General features: G+C 38.9%; 1 protein-coding gene across 1 annotated transcript in view; it reads right to left on the bottom strand.

The window, feature by feature from the left end:
- Nucleotides 1-18,538, bottom strand: part of SHISAL2B (shisa like 2B) — a 984,986-nt gene that overhangs the window by 569,499 nt on the left and 396,949 nt on the right. The gene's annotated exons all lie outside the window — the stretch shown is intronic.

Raw genomic sequence — 18,538 nt, forward strand, 5'->3', positions numbered from 1 at the left:
ATACAGTAAGATGCAGAATACACATCATCCAGTTAGTTTATACAAAGATGTATTGAATACTGTTTTCTAGCTGACACAAGTTCAAAAAAGAAAATCACATAAGCATTTCAGTAAAGATCATTGTGAGAATAATAAAATTAGTACTGTGTACATATTTAACAATAGTTATGAACAAATAACATTTCCTTTATATTATTTTTTTTTTTTAGCAGTAGTAACACCAAGGAGAGGGAGAAAATGAGGTAAGGAGTTATGGTGAGAGAGTTATAGATATCTTGTCAGTCAGGTTTGGCGCTGGAGCAATGCCAGTTCTTGGATAGATGTTCAAATAGTAGTTGTTTGAAATTTCTAGATTCAGGTGTGTTTTGGAGGGTGTGGGGTCGAAGTTCCATAATTTGGCTATTTGATTTGAGAATTAGGGCTTCGCTTTGAGTATTGTTAGCTTTGTTTACTGTGAGCAAGTTTCTGTCTGCAAATTTTAGACTTCGTGGGCATGAGTAGGGGAGAAGTTCCTTTAGGGATGGACAATTGTCAGGATGGAAGATGATATTGTGTGTGAATTTAAGTTGGTAGAGATGGAGAAGGTTAGTTAGCTTGAGCCAATTTAATTTATGTAGAGCAATACAATGGTGGGTTTGGTGGGGAAGGTTGGTTGCGAAGCAGGCTATATTGTTGTAGCAAGTTTCCAGTTTGGTTGTCTGATTTTTTAAGTTGGTAAAGAGGAGGAAAGCATAAAGGGGTGTAGAGAGGAGGAAGGTTCTGGATATGGCTAGTCTGGTTTTGTCAGTGAGGAATGGCTTGCTTCTGTACAGTGAGCCAAGTTTAACATGAACTTTCTTAATTGTGATGGCTATATGTTGGTCAAATCTGGGTTTGTTGTCGATAGTCACTGGGGAGTTTTGTATGATCAACTGGTTGGATGACTGTGTTGTTTGCTGACAGAATATGTAGAAATATTGTGTCAAGTGTGTCTACTGATCCATCAAGGGGAATAATTTTAAGTGCAGCAGAGCAGATCTGAAACAAGCAGTGAGTAAAAGTTTCTTTACTGACGTTGCTGAGGTTTCTGAATGTGTTACTGTGATTAACCTTGTGGGCTGTTTGCAGTGTCTGATTATGTAGCTTAGCTGGTGATCATTTAGGTTATCAGTTAGGGTGCCACTTGTGGCAACATTGTTTTTGGGTGGATGTTAGAATCCAGTCCAGGATGGACTCTTTAGATGTAGCCTTGTTAATTCTAGTTGGAGGGTATTTGATCATTTTAGAGAAGCCATATAGCTGAATTGATTTTTGGGGGGATTTTCAGGGCTATTTTTTGACAGTCTGTGATAATGTCTCCTAGCAAGATGACTTCCAGTATTATGCTTGCTGAGCTCTAGGAATGGATCTCTTCCAGGATAGGAATATTGTTACCAGGTGGTATGTATAGACCTATGATAGCTAGAGATTTGTAAAGCATTTCTCCTTGGGCCTCCACTGAAAATAGGCTTAGTCAGACCTTCCCGGTCAACAAATGTTAAAAAAAAAATCAAATTTTGTTTGAGGAGTGAGATGAGAAGTTCAACATTGTTAAAGGTAGGTAAAGTATCATGCTAAGTGAAGATATCTAAAACATTTCTGCAGAAAACTGCAACCCCACCTACTTTTGTTTTGGTTCTATTTAGTTAGAGTATATTATAATCTGTTTAGAGTATTTCTGCATGTTTAGTAACTGGAATTAACCAGGTTTCTGTTACTATGATGAGATCAGTGTAGTAGTGGGATATGCAGGCATGCACTTCTGTGATTTTGTTATGTATACTTCTTAGGTTACTGTGTAGTATTTTGAGTTGGAGACATAGCCTGTTGCTGTTTCGGGACTTGTGGGGGCTGGTTTGGTGGGGTCCAGGCTTAGATGACTAGATCTGGGATTGGGATGTATATCCCCTCCATTATTATTGTCCAATTAGAAATCAGGCTATGGAAGAGCCCTTACATTTGGGGTTGAGTTTATACATGATTTTTAATAATGATGGAGCATGTGCTGCTTGCCTGTATTATATTATAATGTAATTAATGTTGAATAGGCTGGATATTAGATAAATGTGGTATTCTGGTTTAAGTATTGTGTGATCAGTATTCCAAGATAGCTTACTACCAGACAGGTTGACGGTATAGCTTAATAATGTCCCTTCCACAAAGGTTCCATGAGTTCCTAATGGCAAACGTTCATAGATATATATACTAGGCAATCGATCTGCATGACCAATAGGAGTCTGGCTGTTGAAGTACCTACTTCCCCTGCCCATAAGGCACTGAGGGATTGGACAAAGGGAGAATTTGTGGTTACCTTTCCATTTGTCTGAGAAAGATTTAACGAGAGTGAGGCAGCTACATTGTTTGTTGTGGAGTGCAGGATTATTACAAAGCTGGGGTATCCTCTGGAAAAGGTATTAGTGAAGGAGCTATTTGTTGTATAGTAGGAACTTCCTCCAAAGGTAAGGTATCTTTTGGGAAACATATCTATCCCAACAACAGGTCCTACTTAAGTTATGATTTAGTTTTAGTCCCCTAGAGTGGGGATTTGGGGTGTTCCCAGTTTTAAAACTATTCAGGAGATCAAATAGAACACAGTCATTTACAGCCTTTTAAGGCAGACACAAATTGGCACATAGATGTTAATAGGAAACACAATACAGATACAGAGCTTTTATGCTATTTATAAATTATGGCAGTTCATACCATGGATTTTTTGGTAAAAAAATGTTTTTTTTTTTTTCTAGAGGGACCATATGCTTGGATATATGTTGGGATTTTATGAAAAATACTAGTATGGGTGGTCAGGTTTGCCCAAAGAAGAAATAAGTACAGATGTGGTGCATAATGATGACATTTTCATAACAATCAAATCTAGTAGGTTCCACCCACTAGTAGGGAAGGAGTGCATTAATTGATTGAGATAGATGGTGTTAATGATGTTCAGGAACCATTATGCATATTTGCTGTTTGTGGTAGATGTTAGCCAGTTTATGGATGGATAGTTAAAACTGCTCAGGATGGTCATATTAGGTTTGATAGTTTGAGATTCTAATTTGTTGAGGTAGGTTTCATGGGCTACATGTATCATGGAGTAGGTTATGTATTTGGCCATGATATAGAAGGTGGTCTTGCTTGTAATTACCAGGATGTGAAAGAGCTTTATGTTGCTGTCTTTCTGGATTGACATGAGGAAAAGGGTTTTTGAATAAAAACAGGTAAAACACCTACCTGAGACACAGCCACCTTCAGTAAAGTGTCTAAGTGGTAGGCATTATAACCAGCTAGAGAAGTGTACTTACTACACTGGAACTACATTACTACAGGTATACACGTCTGTATTTTTAGGAGCTAGATAGGTCTCAAGGATAGCAAATGTTTTGTTTACGAGTTGACCAGTGCCATGTTAATAAAGGCCTAATCTAAAACTGCTAGGTTGGTAGGTGTATGAGACTGATTGTACCTACAAAGGCAGTATTGGGCAACAGACAACTATGCAGAAGTCCTGTGAAAGAAGTGCAGGCCATCCCTAGTGAAACAGGTAGGATGTTTACAATCTCTCTTTCCAAATAGACAGACAGACATTTGACCTCTTCAGAATGACACCAGTTACTCAGGTAACTACTGAAACAGATTCTGCTGTTGTTGTTTGTACTGTGGCACCATACACAGTGATGGCAGGATACTGATCACGACTGGTTGCTAACCAGCTTCAGGGACATACATAAAGAGGGCAGACATGCCTTTCTTCATATCATCCAGTACGGAGCATCAAATGTAATTAATTACCACATGTGCAAAAATCAGTTCTTTCGCACAATTGAAGAGAGAGGCTCTAAGAGGCTTGGTGATGTTACAAATTGTCCCACCTGACAGGTGACCATACTCTTGGCTCAGACTGTGGAATGGTGTGAAAATGTATGCTTACTTATTGTACCATCTACAGTAAGGATGGCTCTTATGAGTGGCAGTGTTCTTCCTGCCTTAGGGACTTCTGCATACCGCCTATGTGACCAGTGCTTGTGATGGCATTAGTAATGTATTTGGTTGGTAAGGTGTAACTTTGCTGCTGAGATCCAGGTATGTTAGTATGTTTTCTAGGAAGCCTCCAAGGCTTTGGAAGTTTTGTAGCACCTCTGCATATGTAGATTCGATGTTACAGATGTGATGTGGTAGTGTAGTTATGTAGTGAGCACTTGCAGCATGGGGACATGAGAGGTTTACATCCAGTTTTGATGTATATCTACACCTCTCACTAGTGGACAGTGTGTCCGATAATAATAAGGGTTTGTCAGTGAGCATGATGCAATTCCTGCTTCCTCAAAGTGCTGAATGCAAGTGGGCTGACAACAGAAGAGCTACAGACAGGAGGCAGATCCATGATGTGTGGAATTTATATGGGAAGGATAGATATAGTAGGTTCTGGGTAGCACACTGGCTACAATACAATTACAGTATCTTAATTGTTGAATTAGAGAATGTGCAGACATTCTAATATGTGAAAGGCTGAGAAGCACTTTAAACATGAACCCATGAATGACAAAGAATTTCAGAAAATGAAGAATTAATGCTCAAGGGGAATCGTCTGGTCCAAAAGTAAAGAAAGCTGAAGCAAGATGTTATAGTTTAAAAAGGATAACTGTAGCATTACTTACAGAAAAATCTACAATTTATATGAATAATTCCCTGTGTACTGAGAGATGTAAAGTTGTACAATATTAGGAGACGAGCAGAAACTAAAGCAATGTGAAACAAGCACCTCCAGATAGAGGTAACCCCCAATAAAAAAAAAAGTATAAAAGAGAAAATTCTGGAAACGGATAACAAAATCTTGGAAACATGAAGACTGAAGCAACAGTGACTAATGATCTTAAAGAATGTCTTGACTTTGGAACAGGACCCATTCCTGTCTCAGTAATAAAAGCTCTAAACACTTGGGTTCAATGAAACATGATAAGACAATAAGAAAGTGTGGAGAGGATGGTAACAGAAAGCAAGCATAGATAATAAGCATATGGGACAAAGATAATGCATACGAGCTGAATGGGCAATAAACATTTTTACTGTTGCATTACCATCTTATACTTTTCAAAAATCAAAGATGTACTAGGAAGCATTATGAGAGCATAGATGTGAGGCCATTCAGTGTGTGAGATATAGTAGGGGTGTACCAGCAGTGGCACACACTATAGAAACAAAGCAGGTAGTGATGCAGAAAAAGATGTAGATATCTACTGGTCACCATCTCTGCATTTTCTTTTTCTTTACAGACAGGCGTCCAGAATGTCCTTACGTTAATGGCTGGTCTGGCTGCAGCCACTTACTCAAAAGAATTAAAAACATCTGTGCTCAGGAGCTTAAGACAATCTTTGCAAGGACTACCTAACAGAGTATTTATAAGACTACAATCATAATATCAGCATTGCAGAGCTCTCACATTCCAGTTTGTGGGTGAATACATCCTATAATTCATATATTGAAAATTCTAGGTGATTATGTCCGCATAGCAGTCCTGGTCACCTTGTAGACAATGTATCAAATATAAGTTGTTCATGCCACCGGGATGCTGAGTTGCCCCAGATACTACAATGAAGCAAAGGATCTTTTTCAGAATGAATACTGTAACTGTATATATCTGAGTGAGCAACTTGCCACGGGCTGGCCGTGTCTAATCATGTGCCTTTTATACTCTTGCCACAGTGTAACTATAATAGCATTTTTAAAACACAAGTGCCAGTGATCTGCTATGCCTTCCTTCCTCCCGTCTTTCTTTTGTTATTCTGTTGTCTCTCTTCCACCATTCTCTCCTCTCACATTTCATTAGTACTTCACTTATAATTCTCTTTGTTTTTTCTTCCCTCTGCTACTCCATTCACTCTCTCCCTCTCATCTTTTTTTTCTCCTATTTTTGTTTAATATTTGCTTTTCTCAGCTACAGACTAAAAGCCAAGACCTAAGGCTAACCATAATTGTGGATGACAGCAGCCAAAGGGTCATTGTCAAGTCTTTGTCTAACACAGAAGCCCTCTAGCAGAAACTTGCATTTATAAATACCAGGTGTATTGAAAATTATCTTAATTTAAATGTTAAAAAATGCAACATTGTTGCATTTGCCAGACAAATCATCCCCACAGCATATAGCATTGACAATACCCACTTCAAAATGAAAATGTAGTTAGAGACCATGGAACCTGGGTTGATAATTCCCTTTCATTTGACCATCATATAGCAACAGTTGCCTGGGAAATCCTTTTATTTCAGTAACTGATCACCAAGGGAATATCATCCATAGCTAAACAGATTATTTCCCTTTGTATTCAGTGGTGAATCAACCAATTATAGAATGCAACACCTCCATGGGATATACCTCACCAGACATATCAAACAGTATGTTTGGCCAACACAGAAGGTCTTTGGCTAACAAAGTTCACAGATGACTGCAAACTGGGAGCCATAACAGAATCACCTAATGATGTAGATATTCTACAAAAGGGACTCAAAGAGACAGATGCTTGGTGACAAAGTCATGGCCTCAAGCTCAATGTCAAGAAGTGTATTGTCATCCCCTTTGGGAAAAACTCGGTACCCATGAACTACCACATAGGCGGTAGCTCACTAAACACTGAAAGTGTGATAAGAGACCTCGGGACACAGGTGGACAGTAGTCTCTCCTTTGATAACCACATTGCCACAGTAGTCAGGAAATCCTTCTACATGGCGCACTTCATCACAAAAGGGTTCTCCTCTAAAAAAAGGAGGTCATTGGTCCTCTCTACTCATCCCTCATCACACCCATTATAGAGTATGTGATGTCCATGCCCTGACCCAGCAATCAAGAAGCCCCAATCCTCACCACTAACACCAGTGAGGGGAGTCTCGTATAGGAGGAAAGATAACAAAAACACACAGTAAAGAGCAGTTTCCCTTAAGAGCACACAGAGATCACAGTCAGACCATGGCTGGTCGCTCCCTTGCTCTCCAGGTCCACAATAAGACTCCCCACTGGCACAGCTATAGGGTCCAGATCTCAACCAGTTGGGCGAGCTAAAATCTCCAGCACCCTCTCTGTCCAACCAGTGCTTCATGTCCCTGCCCAAGTAGCTGACACACACACACTTTAAGATGAGAGTTTATATAACCACACAGACACTTCTGGAGAAGGCTGGCACAGGTTATCCAGCTGTGCCCCCTTTACCCAGACTATACGGTAGAAATCACTGCCACCACCCAGCTAATATTTATCAGCTACTCAAAGACTCTTAAAAGGGTGTCCAATTATTACTGTACAATATTATTATCCAATTGGTAGTATAACTAAACAGTCAAGGCTTATTAGAGTGACTTGGTACAGGATCACTAAATACATGCAATGTACTCCTAGAGCTTAACATATCTCTACACAAAACAGCCACAGTTGAAAGGCTTTAAAATATTTAATAATAAACAATAAAAACACAAGACAATACTTCTTACTACACAATGCTAGCCAAGAGTTCAGAGATCACAGATAAATACTTATAATTCAGAAGTACAGTTCTGACATTACAGAAAAACACTTAGTCTATTCTCTCTAGTTTCTAGCTATTCCTAAGAGAAAACACAAGTCTAAGGTAACTTACATATAGAACACAGGCAGAGTGCTGATGAGTTGGATGGTCAAGACAAAAATGCTTAATGCCCTCTGATTCTCTCTGTTTTTAAAATCACATTCCTGTTTCCCATTACATCATTCTTCACACTTCCCTGGGTTCCCAGGCTAACAGAAACTACATGTACATTCTTAACATCTCCTTTTGTTATCTTGCAGCTGGTCAGGAAGCAGAGCAATAAAAATACATTTGTATGTTTAAATCTAGCAATTTAACTCTTGGTTAAACCTAGTCAGGCCGGAGCCAACTTTAAAGATCAAAGGCAGTCATAAAATGCTCGACTTAGCTTCCTTACAGCAGTTCCACATGTAACTCTATTTTTTTTATTTAAGACAACAAGCCTGTGGCTTACATTAATATTTACAAATGACAGAATTATATATAAAATTCTATCTGGCTAGGCTGGCAGCCTTCATCTGTCTTCACCCAATCTTCACAGAGTACAATGCCCCGTTTGGCATGTATCTCACAAGACACCTACAACACTTGGAAAGGCCACAGAAATACCTCACTACAAGGATTACCGGCCTCAAGCAGATGCCATACGCAGACAGTCTCAAAAAACTACAGCTCTACTCCATCGCATATCGCCTACTCAGAGGCGATCTCTTCCTAACATACAAAGCTATGTCAAACCCAGAGCTGCTGGACATGCTACACTTAAAGAAATCCCAATCTCTCTGAACCACATGCTCCAGGGACCTAAACCTTGTCACCACAATAAACAGAACATGCTGGAGGGATAGATTCCTGTCCCAGAGACTTTCCATACTCTGGAACAAACTACCCATTTATGTCAAGTAAAGCTCCTCATTGGCCCTCTTTAAGAAAAATCTTGATGACTGGATGGGAAATAGAAAATTCCCCCTGGGGATCACTTCTGCATCAATGCTTGACAGGGGTACAGGAAAATAATTTTCTTGTGTGGTGAAACTCAGGGGAACCTTTTTGGGTAGGCTTATATAGGTCCCCGAGCTGATAGCTTAGTACCTACCTATGAACCTATGAAAGACCTCAGAAGTTCTTACTGAAAAAGATCGCAGGCTTACAATTCCTAAGCTGTCAGAAAAGAGTACAAGCACTTTCTGTCTTTTCAGTGTCTTATAGGCTCCTCAGCAGAGATCTATGCTTTGCTTTTTGAGCAATCAGGGACATAGTAGTCCTGGAGCTCTTGTATCTTTGCAAATCAAAAAGCTCCATAAATAACAGAAAAATTGATACAAATCTGCTTCAGCAGATCAATAAAACAAGGTGGAGAGATAGATTTGTTAGTCACTGTCTTCCCCCACCTCTGGAATAGACTTCCACTGTCTGGATAATTAGATAGGTATTCATAACTTCACCCTGGACATGATTGCCCTAGTTGTCCTTGAGATGGGAGTTACAGTCTAGAGTGGGAAATGGCAAGGTGTAATAGTCAAATGACACAGTACTCGTGTATTTCCTATGATTCCTATGATTCCCCCAACTAATTTCAGTACCTTTTGTAAACTTACATTGTGCACATGCTATCCTGGAATGAAAGCAAGGGGGTTTGTATTAAGCCTAAATGGACCATTATACAATGACCCCCCATTAGTATTCAAAAACGTGCACACTGATTGGTCAGCATGCATGTTGTAAATCAGAGTTATAGTAATGGAAAAAGGTCCGGTCACCTGGACTTTTTCCATTACTATAACTCTTTTTTTATAGCAACGGAGACGCAAGATCTCCGTTGCTTCACACTGTCTCGCTATGTTAAACTCATTTAACATAGCGAGACAGTTTGTAAAAAGCAACAGAGATCTTGCTTTCTCCGTTGCTTTTTTCAAAACTGTCTCGCTATGTTAAATGGGTTTAACATAGCGAGGCAGCTTTAAAAAAAGCAACGGAGATTCTCTGTTGCTTTTTTTAAAGCTGTCTCGCTATGTTAAACCCATTTAACATAGCGAAACAGTTTGTAAAAAGAAATGGAGATCTTGCTTTCTCCATTGCTTTTGCCCACAGCTCTGATGTACTGCATAGGCATATGCATGCGCAGTACATCAGAACTGCCGCAGAATACCAGACAGCTGTGGAAGGGCAGCAAGGAAGAATTATACAATGCCATTATTTAAGAAAAGTAATTATTTTTTTTCTTAAATAATGTCATTGTATAATAGCAATAACCCACTTCTGGGTGTGGGTAATGCTGGATTTACCCACAGTTGGCTTTGTTTGGCCAGTCGGGCTTTGCCCTCGTGACCAAACCACACCAACCGTGGGTAAATCCAGTATTACCCACATCCAGGCGTGGGTTGTTGCTATATTATGTGTGCCTTTTGATTCAGCATATCTTTTTGCTTATCTGTTAGTTTTAATTTATATTTTCAGGTGCTTGTCACTACTGTTATTTTTGTACTGTAAAGACTGTTAACTCTGGCTGAAACCACTTCGCTGGCCTGAAAATTGTCCATTTGGACCAGTGTTGTATCATGGAAAACAAAATTAAAAGAATAAAATAACAGAAATACTCTTTCAGCAATGTTTGTCATCTACATATATCACAGTGATAAAATATGTTCTGCAGAACAAGATAGAAATATTTTGGACTACACAGAGCTACCATGCAACAACTAATACTGACTGGTGACATAATCCACCCTCTTCTAAAAACAGCACAATTCATAGAAAAACAGTAGCAATGTGCCTACATAAGCATTCATAGAAAGTGAAATGTCACTCAGGTAGTCTAGAGAAATGTGATAGAAAAGTGCCATAAAAAGCAAAAATAAATCAATTTCCTGAAGGCTTTCATACAGAGAAGTACATTCTTTGCCCAGGCCTGCATTATTCAGTTTCTATGACAACTGTGGTATATTGAGCAGGAGATCTAGTTCCATAAATGTGAGCCTGTGTACTCGTTATAAAATGACTGTTCATGTGTGCAGCAGGTCAGTCAGTGCTCAATCTGTCTACACTGTTAATAAAAACTCACTAGTTGGATTCAAGACGCTCTCCACAAGATGCTGGAATATTTTTCCTTTTATTTACTGATAGACTTGAAGTGCGTTCAGTATCATGCACTTTTCAACAAGTGAATACTCAACTTCTTCAGAATGCAAAACAGTGGAGCCTTCCAAAAGGCTGCCTTTAATACATCAATCAATTAACACTAATTAGAACATTTAAAAGGTCTGTTTCACTAATTAAAACAAGCATAGTAAACTGCAGCCTATAAAAACAGTATGTAAAGACTAAAACAACCACCAGGGCTAGTCAATACAAAACATGCTTGATTCTATATAATAACAATAAAATATTTAGAAGTTAGAATCCATCACAGTATAAGTAACAACACTGATGTAAAGGTGTAAACTGTGTTTGTTACTTTTTCAATATTAATGTGCAAAATTAATACAAGTCATCCCCTATGTACAAAACCATCCCCCTTTTCAACAAATCTCTACTGTTTGGAGGTTAAGCAACTTTAGAAAGTTCTAAAAATTACAGTGTTTTTTTTGAAACAACTTTAAGAAGTTAAAACACACAATAATAGTAATAGGAAGTACCATGCAACTAAAAATGAAAATAAAAATAAACTTAAAAAGAAGAATTAATGTGTCTTGCTGCAAATAGGTCTACTTCCTACTTAGTTTGCACGTAATTATGCATCCAATACAAAATGTACAAGTTGTAATGTGTGCTGATATTTAGTCTTGTAAGTGCCTAAATGTATATAAAGCATCCACCTATTAATAGGCTTGACAAGGGGTGAGGGGTGAGTTTACTACCTCTCCAAGTTCTTTAACCTCAGTATACACTGAATTGAGCACATTTCATTTATGCCAGGTCTCTGGTTAGAATTGACCCTCAATTGCCAAAGGAGCTCTTTCCTTTCGAGTTTAAGTGAGTCATGACCACCCCTTCCATCACTGACCTGTTGGTCAATGGCCCTGAATTTAAACTCGTGTCCTGGATGTTCGTTAACGTGCCTTGCCAAAGCGTTGGACAGTTTATTACACCTAATGCTGTATAGGTGTTCGTAGATCCTCTCGTTTAACCTTCTGTCCGTCTTCCCTATATAGAAGACCGGGCAGTGACAACACTTGGCTAAGTACACTACCTGTTTACTGTTGCAATTGAGTTTATAGTTTGTTTTAAACTTCCACTCACCTATTTCAAAATTACAGCCTTCATCAATAAACTTACAGTACTTGCACATGTTACATTTAGTCATACCTTTCCTAGTTGAAAATCCCTGTTTACTACTCTCGAGGAGTTCTTTCAAGTTGCTGCCCCTTTTGTATACTATCTTTGGTTTAGTTGGGAGTTTATGTCTCAATTCATCATCATTAGCCAGGAAGTCCCAATTTTTTAGAATGATATTAAAGATAGCGTTGGAATCTAGGTTGAATGTGCAAGTAAAACTAGCCATGTAGTTCACCTCATTCCTTTCTCTCCCTTCATTAACCACTGTAACACTCTGGGTCGAGCACCTCTCATTTAACAGTGGTACATATACCTTCAAGGTTCTTTTTGTTTTAACTTCCTCGAAAATCTCAGTGAGGAAGTCATGAGGGTAACCCCTCCTCGAAAAGAACTGAAATAGGGTTTCACATTCACTAACAAATTCCTCATCATACGTTATCATTCTAGCTGCCCTTACTAACTGACCTTTTACAACTGATTTCTTTTGATGTTTAGGGTGGCAGCTAGAAAAATGGAGGAAGGAATTAGAGTATGTCGCCTTCCGATGTATCTTAGATACCCAGGTTTTCTTATTATAATCTTTCCTAAGGTCGACATCTAAATAGTCTATTCTATCCTTATTGAAGTGAAATGTGAAGGAAAGGAAGTCCGTAGAATTATTGAGGTACCTAATGAACTCTTCGATCTCAGTGTTTGTTCCATCAAACATCACAAACATATCATCTAGGAATCGAGTGTAGAAGAGGAGCTTTGAATTGTGGTCTCCTTCATTTAGTAAATAGGATCTCTCCCAAGATGCCATGACTAAATTAGCTATGCTCCCCCCACATGGGGAACCCATGGCTATCCCAATTTTTTGATGGTATAATTCCTTCTCAAATTTGATAAAATTGTATGACAGGACCACATCAATTAACTCTCCTACCAATTGACTTTCTTCACTAGTTGCTCCCAGTGACCTTAACATAGCTGGTACCCAATCTACTGCTATATTGTGGGGAATAGAAGAGTAAAGGTCTTTCACGTCGATAGTTACAAAGAAGCAATTAGGGTGGAACCCCAAAGAGTTAATAGAACTTAAAAAAGACCAGGAGTCTTTAGTGATTTGCTTTTCCATTACCACATATTTCTGTAAAATACTATCCAAAACCTTGGCACAGGTATATGTGATGCTGTTTCTCCCGTTCACCAAGGGTCTCATTGGTGGATCATTAATGTTCTTATGGATTTTGGGGATTCCAAACAATAAAGGTGTTCTAGGTGTGATTTGTTGCATGTAACTATATGTTTCTCTATCAATACGTGCTTCAATGTATAACTCTTCTATGAAGCTTTTAATTCTGTTATGTGCTGTATTCATCTCACTGATGGATGATTTCGAATAAGCTTCACCATTAAGAATTTGGTACATTCTTGCACTGTAGTCTTCACTAGTCATGATGGTAATGCCACCCCCCTTGTCCGGCTTCATTAAGCGGACAGGGGCCTCCCTAAGGAACTGTAATTCAGTTCTTTCTTCCGTTGATATGTTGTGGTTAATGTAACCATGTTTTGGATTTTGTCTCTTCAAGTTCCTCAAATCTAGTTCCATTGCTCTCTCAAAGATTACCAGCGTGGGGTGTAATGGAGGGTTAAAAACGCTGGATACATAAAATTGAGACTTCCTGTTTAAATCGTTGCCCATAAGGTGTAGCAAGTTGAGTTTCCTCGTGAACAGTTTCAAGTCTATTAAAGTACTAGCCAGGTCAAAGTGGCAGGAAGGTACAAAAGTATGTCCTCTGGATAAAAGATCGACCGTCTCACTACTAATGTTGTAATGGGTGTAATTGAACACCTTAAAGTCACCACTCTTATTCAATAGTATCCTACAGCCCTGGTCAAAAGGTTGCGGGGGGGTCCCCATTTTGTGTTGGAATTACCACTTCTTCCTCCTGGCCCCTCCTTTTGTTGTTGTTCTGCCCACGAATGTGGGAGGCTCCTGGTCGAAAATTTTCACCCTGGTTGTTACTGTTCATGTTGGCCCCATTGTTGTTATTAGTACCTATGTTGTTGTTTTTGTTATTATTATTATTTTTATTTTGATTTTGGTTCGCTATCCTTTCACTTCTCCTGGTCTCAGCTCTAGTATCTTGACTGTTGAGCTCCATGTCTTCATCCCATTGGTCCCCATTTTGATACCTTTGTTCTCCTCCAGAACACCAGCGACATCTATATTTCCCCTGGGTCCCCCGTGATTAAGGCCTTACTGTTGGTATACACAGGTGGTTTTGGGTATGCTTTACCAAGTCTATAATCATTAAGGTCTCTAGTGATTTTTTGTTTTTGTTAGATTCAATCTACTCAGGTGTTCATCGATGCTCAAGAAGCACCTCTCATATTCGAACTGGTATCTCCCATAATTAATGTCATTTTGATGCCATTGTCCAGTTCATCAATTTCTCTGAGTAGAACATCTATTAAAAGTTGGTATTGTTCACAAAGCAACCCTAACAGTTCCAACCCATGTCTGTCAAACAGTGACAACAACGCCTTGTGGAAGGAGGAACCTTCCACTAGTCCTGCAGGGAATTGCCATTGTCGCAGTCCCTTTGGCACTATTTTCAGTTTGATACATTCACGGAAGTAAGCAACCTCCAGTTGCAACTTCCGTACTTTAAAAAGTTTGTTGTCAAAAATAGTCAGCCTAGTTGTTAAGTCATGGCTTACCTCCTCACGGTCTGCCAAGTGAGGTAACGCTCCTCCGTTGTTAAAAACAAATTCTCTGTGTACCCATACATCCAGAGCTGGAGTTGCCCCGATGTTTCTATGGGCTTGAATGGCTACGGACCCTTGGTGTCCAGTTCCTGTTGTTTCACCAATACCACGGTCATGTTGCTGTTCATCCAGGCACTGCTCGCTTCTGTTGTTACTTCCTGTTGTAGTAGTACTACCTCCCGGTTGACAGGAACTACTCCTAACTCCACTGTTCTGTACTCTCTGCGTACCCGTGATACTTCCACAGGTCCTATTCTCTCTCTCTTGTAATTCTTCGTGGAAACGGGTTGTAGCGCTGACCTGCTGCGACAACCGGTCCACTTTCTGGGTTAAAAGCTCAATGAGCATAGTGAGGTTCCCCTCATTCTCTTGAGAGTTACCGATGTTCACTGGAGAGCTTCCTGGTTCCATTCGGCACAAAAGACAAACCTCAGATGAACGAAAAAGAAACCAAAAACTCACTAGTTGGATTCAAGACGCTCTCCACAAGATGCTGGAATATTTTTCCTTTTATTTACTGATAGACTTGAAGTGCGTTCAGTATCATGCACTTTTCAGCAAGTGAATACTCAACTTCTTCAGAATGCAAAACAGTGGAGCCTTCCAAAAGGCTGCCTTTAATAAATCAATCAATTAACACTAATTAGAACATTTAAAAGGTCTGTTTCACTAATTAAAACAAGCATAGTAAACTGCAACCTATAAAAACAGTATGTAAAGACTAAAACAACCACCAGGGCTAGTCAATACAAAACATGCTTGATTTTATATAAGTTAAAACACACAATAATAGTAATAGGAAGTACCATGCAACTAAAAATTATTGTGTGTTTTAACTTCTTAAAGTTGTTTCAAAAAAACACTGTAATTTTTAGAACTTTCTAAAGTTGCTTAACCTCCAAACAGTAGAGATTTGTTGAAAAGGGGGATGGTTTTGTACATAGGGGATGACTTGTATTAATTTTGCACATTAATATTGAAAAAGTAACAAACACAGTTTACACCTTTACATCAGTGTTGTTACTTATACTGTGATGGATTCTAACTTCTAAATATTTTATTGTTATTATATGGTACCATTCACAAAACTGCAAAGGTGGGTTCCAATCTGTGGAATGGATGTCACAGTATGGCACGATTCACAAAGCTGCAGAGGTGGGTTCCAGTCTGTGGAATGGATGTCACAGTATGGTACCATTCACAAAGCTGCAGAGGTGGGTTTCAATCTGTGGAATGGATGCTACAGTATGGTACCATTCACAAAGCTGCAGAGGGGGGTTTCAATCTGGGGAATGGAACCCTTCCTGGATGGAACTTACTGATGTCACTCACATCACTGCACATAGCATTGGCTAGTTCTAGACACTCAATGCTGAGTTAATGCCAATCTTCCATGTGATTGTAGTACTCCACTGACAGAAACTCCAGCCTTCCTCACAGAATGTGTGAGCAGACAACCATCACTCATTCCCTCCTTGCCTGGTTTCTCCAGCGAGTATGCAGCTATTCAAACTTGGGTCATATTTGTCACAATCAGATCTCCACACCTCTTTACCAGAAGGTTGGGCTTATGCATTTATTTTCAATATCATGAGTCTCAGCTTAGCAATGCACAATTATTGAGGATGGATCACTTCAAACTTTATTACAAGTCTGTATCAGTTTCTTCAAAGTATATAATACACAAAGATGAAGAAATGACAGTGAAAATGTTGATGGTTCAGCTGGCAAGAATCAACAAATTTAAACCCAAACAGATTGTGCAGTGAAGCTTGCCAGTGAAACTTACTTCTAAGTCAGAGTTAACATGTTCTAAGGTGATCAATACTGTTTTGAGCATAAAGTGCATAGACGTATGCAGTAGTTAGGAAAGCATGAGGCACAGATCAGTGCTATACAAAAAGTTTAATTACGGTCAACTCCTAAAAGAGATAAAAAATGTTATTACTGTAACAGTAACTTTCAACCACGGTGGTGGTGCTGCGGTAGTGTTGTCACGTCACAGTAAGACGCTGACCGGTTCAACTTTCAGCTAGAGCGTCTTCTTCGTGGAGACATGTGTGAAGGGGCATACCTTCATTGAAGGTTGTGCATTAGGGCTGGCAACTCAGCACGTAAAAATCAACTGCCAATTATTAGCGGACCGGAGTTCCGCTGTGGCGACCCCTAACTGGGAAAAGCTGAAAGACACAACAACTGTAACAGTAACTCTCAAATTAGGCAAGTCTGTAATTACAAAAAGACTAAAAGTCACAGTTTTTGAGAAAATGGGCATGTAATCATGTCGGGCATGTAATCATGTCACAGTAGAATACAACTGGAACAAAGAAAAATAACTGCCTAAGGCATAAATACTAATTATTTATAGAAATGTGAACAAGCATATGAAAAACACTGCATTGTGAATATTAAGTGTTTTCAATAACTTTTTAAAAATGAGAATCATGTATGTCTTTATTCATTTTAAATGATAGAAAGGTAGACATTAAAACAGACAGACAATGGAAGTTCACACTGACACTCATAAATGAGTTTGTAGCCCCTTTATTAAGAATACAATCAGAATCTGCCTGATGGATAAAGACATTTGCTATAAATTCCATATGTGATTCAGTAAGTAAAAAGTTGATTGATCAACAAGTCAAAACAATTCAAAAGGGGGTTATCTGCCTTCTCCATTTGATGTTACCGGTGCTGTCCCATATAGCTCTGTAAAGAGGCCAGATTTTCGGACTGTTTTCTCAGATATAAACATGTTAACCATGCTCTGGATGACAATATAAGATGATTGTTGCCATCTATGCAGTAACATTACTTTGATAAAAGATGCTCAGGGTTTAGTCTACAGCTGCCCAATGACCATTTCATGAGGTTTTAATTGCCTAATCACAACTAGTTAAATTTACTGTTTATCACAACTTGTGTTACAATCCAGCACAGGGTCACTGAACAATAAAAAGTTTTAATTGAGATTAATTTAATGATTAAAAAATGTAATCTTTAGTTAATCTTACTTTTAATGTTATGGCAACTATTATAACTTATAATACTTAAAAAGTGATTTGCAACCACAAACTCTGTAAAAAAAGTGTTTGCGCTATGCAATGCACAGAACAAAACCAAAGAACTTGGAATAAAGAATTATATTAAAACCTGAAGGTTTTCAGAGCTTTGTTTCAAGTCTTTTAATCACAATAAAATAACATGCTGATCATGGTCTAACTTAGAATTTCAAGATTAATTTTTAATCTTTTGAATCTCAAGATTAAAATATACATCTCAACATTTTAACTAGACAATCATGTTAGCTAGCTCAAACTGTCAATAGCCCTCTTGCACACCCTGTATGATCTCTGTTTGTGTAAGTCTACTTGGCACTTTTCTATAATTTTTCTCATTTCCCCACTGTTGTGTGGCTGTATAGCTAGAATATAGAAGTTTGAAGTTGTGGAAAGCTTAGAGCTTGTTTCCCCACATGGGGAGTGCAGGGGGATTACCTCTGTAAAATGCACATTTGGATCTCACTGAGTAGGATGTAGGGCTAGTTTGTTCTCAAGCATTTCTCGCAGAGCAATCGTTTTAAGCAGATGTGTAGCTAGGATGATGTAAAGGGGACAGCTGCTCTGGGTGTAATGAGTTAGGAGATGTGTTTGTAGGACCAGCATTTTTTTGTCATACTGGCATTTTTGTATGCCAGCACGGAAATGAACTCTGAAACTACTTCTGTGGTCAGGAGTGAAGTGCTTGCTTTTTACTTGTTTCATGTATGATGCAAAGTTATAACAACTTGCTACAGTTAAAAAAAAAGTTTCCTCTTCTCTTCTTTTGAAGATGGGAAGGCACATGGGACCTGGCACTCCCCCTTAGAACAGAACCGAGGGGTGCCAGATTGGATAACAGATTTCTTTGCCCTTCAAGTAAGACCTGAGGAGTGGCACCAGGCACTC

Source organism: Protopterus annectens, chromosome 2.part1 (assembly GCF_019279795.1).
Source record: "Protopterus annectens isolate FY-2018-M chromosome 2.part1, PAN1.0, whole genome shotgun sequence".
In the NCBI taxonomy this organism is placed as follows: Eukaryota; Metazoa; Chordata; order Ceratodontiformes; family Protopteridae; genus Protopterus; species Protopterus annectens.